At 39.1% G+C, this 7500-nt stretch overlaps 1 long non-coding RNA gene and 1 pseudogene across 2 annotated transcripts in view; one reads left to right on the plus strand and one right to left on the minus strand.

The window, feature by feature from the left end:
* The window catches only part of LOC137993063 (uncharacterized), a 30344-nt gene extending 27957 nt beyond the window's left edge, over positions 1 to 2387 (minus strand). For both annotated transcript variants that reach the window (XR_011121802.1, XR_011121801.1), the window contains exon 1: positions 2239 to 2387. This is a non-coding gene — a long non-coding RNA (uncharacterized lncRNA). The remainder of the gene's footprint in view (positions 1 to 2238) is intronic.
* A 2285-nt stretch (positions 2388 to 4672) lies between these two features.
* LOC137991693 (uncharacterized) lies at positions 4673 to 5588 on the plus strand (annotated as a pseudogene).
* Positions 5589 to 7500: the final 1912 nt, after the last annotated feature.

The raw sequence follows: 7500 nt of genomic DNA on the forward strand, positions 1-7500 counted from the left end.
TGTGCCAATCTACAAAGCCTGGGGTGCCAACAGAGACAAAAGAAAATCCGTGGTTGCCAACAATTTTTGTATACTACTTCCCCACCGACGCAGCACCACAGTTTCTTTAGAAACTACCCCCTTCAACAATTTTGAAGATTTTGTTTTAAAAGGTGAGAGTAGACTGATAATTTGTAGAATTTTATATAGCAAGCCATCAGAGTCAAATCTGAGAGCGAATCAGAAGTCATGATGGCGGAATTTTATGTTTAAATACTTTCTCTTTCGCTTAACTATACACACAGAAATTGATAACTGTTTACTTTGAACTTTGTGTGGAATTGTTTACTCGAAAATTTCAACCAAAACTTGTGTTTTGGAATCTGCGCAATAGACATATGGTCAAGAATCTACCCAGTCAGTATGTTTTTCAACTTCTACCTTGTTATGAAACAAGTTGTCCTCATCCAGTTTGTCAAGCAGGGAAACCTGAGAAAGATTTCACATGGTACAGTGGTGGTCCACCTCTTTCTTACTTACCCATTCCAATCTGTGATCCACAAAGACCGTGGAGAGGTAAAGATTGCAAAGTATGTGCCGGGCATTATTTAAGTGCAGAAAAGCATTTACAAGATTTTAATATACATGGAAACGTGAATTCAGTCAACCTCCAAGTTCAACTTTTAAATCCTTGAGCTGAAAACACAAGAAATATGAGGAAATTGCCAAGCAGCTTTTGCTTCCCACCAGTGAAATAGAAATGTGGTCAAATCACCTTGACAAACTTCAGGAGGCAAGGAAAAGTGGTGCTAAAAAAGCTGCAGCTACACGAAAAGCAAAAAAACAACAGAGAGGTAATTCTTTCTTGTGGTTTGCATTTCTATTCATTATATAGTGACAGTCTTTTTCTAATCCAGGAATGAAGAACAGGATGATGCGCAGGATGAAGAACACGAGGATCAACTGCGGTGCTACTAACAAGAGCCAGAATATGGGTAAAAGTTATTGGCAACTTTTCACTTTCAGATCCTGATCATGATCTTAATCACTTTTATTTTCTATCTATCTAGATTTATGATTAAATGTGATGGGAAGTCACAAAACTGCAAGGTTTGGTATCATGGGCCATGTGTTAATATATCACAAAGGAAAGCCAACAAGATGAGAGAATATATATGTTTTCACTGTTCTACAAAATAAAGAAAATTCAAAAACTTCAAATGTATTTTGTTGTTTATCCATAAACAGTGTTTAAAAAATCATGTATTTACAAATGCCCAGGGGTGGGGACTTTGTGACCCTTGTCTCACCCGCTACCCACAGGTTTTCACAAAGTTTTGGTTGTATGAAATTTCAATTCCCCGAGGTCGACCCCCGGGAAAGCCGCTGATAAGTGCATTAAGCCTCAGCCCTCGTTTCAGTGGTTAGGCCTAAGCACTCTGAAATTTTCGCTTTCATTTTATGATTTGGTTAACTGCATTGTCTAATTGTCTTATAACTCATTGCCTCATGACTCACTGACTCATAAATACAGTGTACGTAAAACACTCATCAAAGTGTTACATCTGCATGGACTTCACTTTGCCATGAAAAGGCCTACTTTTTGCTTATGAGATAAATACACGTGTATGAATACATCTTCTAATGTTCTTGAAAGGCTCAAACTGCTGAGATTGATAGGGATAGACATTTTTCCAATCAAATAGCTTGGTATCATGGTGTCACGTAACTATAAATTAAAGGTAACACTTACTTAAAAATTCAAAATGTCGTAGTTTCGAAACGAAAGACGTCACGGAACTGGAAACTTTAAAAACTATTTATTTCTAGGTCATGGAACTGGTCAACTAGACATTTTTCCAATCAAATAGCTTGGTATCATGGTGTCACGTAACTATAAATTAAAGGTAACACTTACTTAAAAATTCAAAATGTCGTAGTTTCGAAACGAAAGACGTCATGGAACTGGAAACTTGAAAAAATATTTATTTCTAGGTCATCTTCAACTTCCTATAGATAACAATTAAGAAGACCTTGCCAATTTAATGATCTCACTGTGAAACCATCTGTAGTTTGACAATCACGTGCAACTTCAAATCTATGTTTATCTCGTGAACATATTCCAACAAATGTTTTCCCTCATAGAGTTTTTGCGTTCCTTCAACGGCTTCATTGAACGCGTAAACTGGCTCAATTAGTCGCTTAGAAACAAAACACGAAATCTGCGAGAAGTAACTGTTGTAAGAATTAAAAACTCACCTCAAATCACAGAACTTTATTCCTCACAGATCATCGTCTGCGAACACGAGGCGAGGACCTGAGACTTCGACAGCGCGCAATGACCAGAACCAAGGCTGCTGACCAACGGTTTTCGTGAAAGGCGGGTTTACCCGGTGCGGTCCACATCAGTCCACGGTGGACTCCACGGGGCGTTTTTGACACATGCGCAGTAGTCACAAAAAAAAACACTTGTAAGCCTGTAAGAAATCTAGGATGAGGATGGTCACAGTCCAGTTTTAATCTATGGAATGCCGTTTGTATCAAAAATACTTCTTGTCATATATTATAAAATTTAGCATTAAATATATAAAACTTATTTCTCTTTAAATAAAACATCGTAGATTATACACAAAACTTGCTACAAATTGTGAAACTTGTCACGCCGTATATAAAACTTGTCACGCCATGTATAAAACTTTTGAAAATATAAAACTTGTCGCGCCATATGTAAATCTTGTTGGACAATATAAAACTTGTGACGCCATGTATAAAACTTTTGAAAATACAAAACTTGTCGCGCCATGTATAAAACTGGTTGCAATAAAACTTGTCACGCCATATATAAAATACAACTTGTCACGCAAACGCTTATTGGAACCCAGTACCGCGCCAAAGGGCGAGAACGAAGCGATGAAGTTGAGTCTCCAGGATTAGCAAAATGTCCTCTCACACTGAGAGACCTGGTTGAGAGACAATCAAGTCTTGCCGATGGTCTTAGAGACCGAAACAGAGGGGAAAGGCAAAGAGGTAATCAAGAGGACATAAATGAGTCACTGTTTCGATTATTAGAGCAAAGTGAGGCAATCATCGTCGGCATCCTTACGCGAAGTCGTCATTTCAACAGCTCTGCGTTGCTGAGTTCCTATGTTAGATAGCCTATAATATTGTCATGGAATAGTAAATTCTCCTCAACTCTTAACTTAAAAAGTAAGCTAATATAAATTATATCGCAAAACACCGCCGGCACATCGTTCGGCACTTAATTACTGTATTGCTGATTTTCCAGAATCGGGGAAAAGAAAGAAAGGAAATATGCAAAGACTCCAGCCGAGATTCAGGTCTAGTGGCCTTCTGCTTCCGTATAGCAGAGATCAAATCATGATCACTGAGGCCCAGCTTCATTGTAGCAAATCGTTCTGGGTTGCAATAAGGACATCTCATCGATCGGTTGTTAGTTATTTTAGCGGGTCACTGCAAATTTTCTTATGCAAGATACACGGACAAATCTCTTTTACCACATTTCAAGAGATTTGTATGGTCACGCCATGCTGGCCGGAAATCAACAAGAACATCTGTCACTGAGTTTCCCACACAAGCTGGGAAACTCAACAAAAATTACAATAGTGCTTTTTCTAATACTGTTCAGATAGCCAAATTCCATGAATTACATCACTCTTTAGCAAACATTACAGCTCTCCCGGCCACCGAATAAATGTCGCGTCACTCAAAGCTTAAAAATTCAAGGGTTGTTAAGTAGTACGTCTTTCCATTAGTACTTGATAACGGTAGGACAAATATTTATCGCTGCGAAACTCAATTTAGAAACTTCACAGACTGGAGTTAAGATGAATCAAGACGGTTTGATTCTTCTGTCGGTGTAGCGGATCTCAAAGAGTGAGACTCAATATTTGAACGGCTCCACTAGCCCGCTAAACAGATATGCTTAAGCGTGCGATATAATTACAATGAATAAATTTATTTTAGTTGATTAATCAGTAATTCCCAGAGCTTCCCGCTATTAAAGATTCCCCGTTTTTTTTAAAGATTCCGGCTTTTAAAGATTCTACATTTGACAGATTCCCGTTCCCCGTTCCCCATTCCTCGTTATTATTTGCGATTCCCCGTTCCACGTTTTAAAGATAGCCATACACCATGTATGAGAGAAAACGATTGTTCTCCCGAAGATTCCTTGGAGCTTGTATCTCAGGATTTCAAACAAGGCTACAACAACCTTGAAATACTTGAATTTTTGAAGCTTCATGGCATTAACATTAGCTTGTCAACTCTTAAGAGAAGGCCACGAGCCCATCTGGAGCGTGCAACTTCCATACAGCGTCTGTGAAACGGCGTTTTCACAAGTAGGTTAATTTTTAGACTAGCCCTTCCCGCGAATTAGGTCAAAAAACAAAGGCAGTTCCAGTTCGGTGACCCTATGACGTCAGCTTAATTTCTTGTAATTGGTCATCGGGCTCCTGTGGGAGTCTCATTCGAGGGAAATTCAATCTAAAAATAAATCGGTCTGTGAAAACGCCGTTACACGAACACAGTAGAGTTGTAGGCTCCGGGTCATGGGTTCCTGAGAAGACTTACCTCTTTAGGATTATCAAGAAGACGTTTCGTCTCTGATGATGAATTGAGAAGTGCCATCAAGAAGGAACTTGGTAGAAGTGGTTGTTTTGTGGGATACCGCAAGATGTGGGCACTGCTCAGAATGAAGGAAATTATTGTAAAAAGAGCTAGGGTCATCTTCTCAGGGAACTTGATCCTAATGGTGTGGAAAGCAGGCGAAAGAAGAGATTACGTCGCAGAGCGTATCATGCAAAGGGGCCAAATTTTGTTTGACATACATGACAAATTAAACTCGGGGTGAGCCTTTTGGGTTTAGTGTGCATGGCTGTATCGACAGGTTTTCAAGAAGACTCCTCTGGTTGGTGGTGGGCCCCACAAATAAGAACCCAGAAGTGATTGCTAAGTGCTACCTTGATGCTGTGAAGCAATTAGGTGGTGTACCCAGGAACATTAGATCTGATGATGAGACTGAAAACAGCACAATTGGGGCACTTCATATATTCCTCAGGTCATCCCACAACGATGAAAATGCTGGCCCGGGATGTTTTACGATTGGCAGATTTACTGCAAATCAAAGAATCGAATCCTATTGGTCATAATTTGTAAAGGATGATCCTGGTTGGTGGATTTCGTTTTTCAAGGATCTGTCGGACGTAGGTTGTTTAACAGCTTAACGGAGTGCACTTGGAATGTATTCGATTTTGGTTCATGTAAATATTGAGAAATGAGCTCCATCAGGTTGCTGAGATGTGCAACCAACATCTTATAGCTTCAAGCAAGGCTGGAAATAGAAGAAGACCAGACTGCATGTTTTTTCTTCCCCACCTATACAACTCTGAAAACTACAAGGTACCTGTTAATCCCCAGGAACTTGAGGAATTCCTTGATGAATCAACCATGAGCCCAGCCGATTGCAGTGAAGAGTTCAAGGAATTTCCTGGACTGTTATGAATGCTCTAGGATTGCACCTGCCTAATGATGTAAATGAAGCACTTGATGTCTATGTAACACTAATTAAAGAGGTCGAAAAGTTAGCATAGTTCCTGTCTGAAAAGGGGAAGACACAAACTACAAAATTTCAACAACTTTTATTGCCATCATGAAGCCACCAGTTAGTTATTTGAACAGCGAAGGGAGATATGAATCCTCCAAACAATATTGCACGTGGAAACAGTACTGAACTAACACAAATTACATAAACATGCAAACAGTTAGCTCAACCCCATTTCCAGGGTCTATCTCTGCCGCCTTCCAAGCTTAGGGGTTGGAAAACAGAGAGAGACCCTGGGGACAAGGTTAACAAATACTATTAGTAATATATAGATTTAGCCAAGCATAAAAGCGGAGCTCTCTGGTTATTTATTCTTACTGCCTGTAGCGTTAGTGAAAATAAAAGTTTTCGAATTGTCCGCGTTTTGATGTTTCCGGTTGCTGCTTTAATAATTAAATCATTTTCTTTGCTTTCTTCTATAGGAAAATTAATTGCCTAACTAGTGAATTCCACGGTAAATCTTACGCTAAAAACCGATATCGCACGAATCACGAAGCGATGAGTACGATATCGGTTTTTCGATTGAAATCTACTTTGGAATTCACCAGTTTGGCAATGAATTTTTCTTGCACCGCATGAGTTTTAAAAGAAAACAAGCACACTCTCAGCGAGCGAATGCAAAAAACGGCTTGAGAACAAAAATTTTGGCTAGTATGTTTAAAAAAAACGGGGTTGACATGAAGTTTATTCCTTCATGCCCAGTGAAAATCGAAAGGCAATGTATATACCACTTTCCACGTACGTGTGGTACGTTGTATATTAAGCGGGCATGAAAAAACACGCAAGAATTTATAAGTTAAAGAAAAAACACCGATAGCATGAAAAAAATGGCGTCATGCCTGGGAGATGGAGATCTTTCCCCATACCCAGAAGGAGCCTCTCGTAATCCCGCGGGTAACTTTTTAAAAAGGGGACTGGGGTTGAGCTTGGATCTCATGCCCGACATGAAAAAAGACAGATTGTCATGCCGGGACATGTGCTTCAAATCGGTGTGAGGAATTTCATGCGTAGCATGAAAAAAGGGCCAGAACATCATGCCGGGCATGTAAGTTACCTCTTCATAGCAATTTTATGATTTTAAGGAATCCCAAAAGTGACTTGTTCAGAGCGTTGAGGTATTGTGGTTTGGTTTGACCCAATTAGGAGTGTCCTGTTGATGATTCAAGAACCCGAAAAAGTATATTTTATTTACTGCAATAGATGCAACGATGTAGTGTATCAAAATGATGTAGGGGTAGCCTTCTCTCTGCTACTTCGAGTGTCAGACGAGGAGCTCCACGGTAATTACAAAAAGAAAAGTTTACATAAGTTGATCTTGGCCAATCTTCTTTCAGCTTTCCCGTCGATTATTGCACACCGATAATATATCTTTAACATCAATCCCCATAAAAAGGACTCATAGTCTCGTACAAGCTTTCTTCAATTTATTCGATTATCCGTTATTTGAGGACAAGCTGTTTTGAATTCCAATATTGTTGCCTCTTAGAAAACAATGGTTCTGAATAGTATTATTTTTTTACGAACGATTTTTTGGAATAATTTGTTATGAGTTTCATTGTACACATGATTTCCTTCTCAGTTTCAAATTATTTTCTCAGTGAGTGAAGTACCCACTCAAAAATCACTTGTTGTGCCTTCATCAACCTGTCACGTTATTCTGTATCGTTCTTTGGATAAGAGTGAGCAATTTCAGTTTCCATTTCATCTCCTTGAAAGTCAAGAAACATTGAAGTTGTACTACTCTTACATCTCCTCAGATTTACAAATCACTTTTACACTGACTTCAACAAGCCTCCTGTTTAAAAAAAAAAAAGAAAAGAGGTGAAAACAATTAATTAATTAGCGTACATTTTGTTTGCGTGCTTTAAAAGCAATATCAGACCCGTGACCCGTGCAGTGCT

Source organism: Montipora foliosa, chromosome 2 (genome assembly GCF_036669935.1).
Source record: "Montipora foliosa isolate CH-2021 chromosome 2, ASM3666993v2, whole genome shotgun sequence".
NCBI lineage: Eukaryota > Metazoa > Cnidaria > Anthozoa > Scleractinia > Acroporidae > Montipora > Montipora foliosa.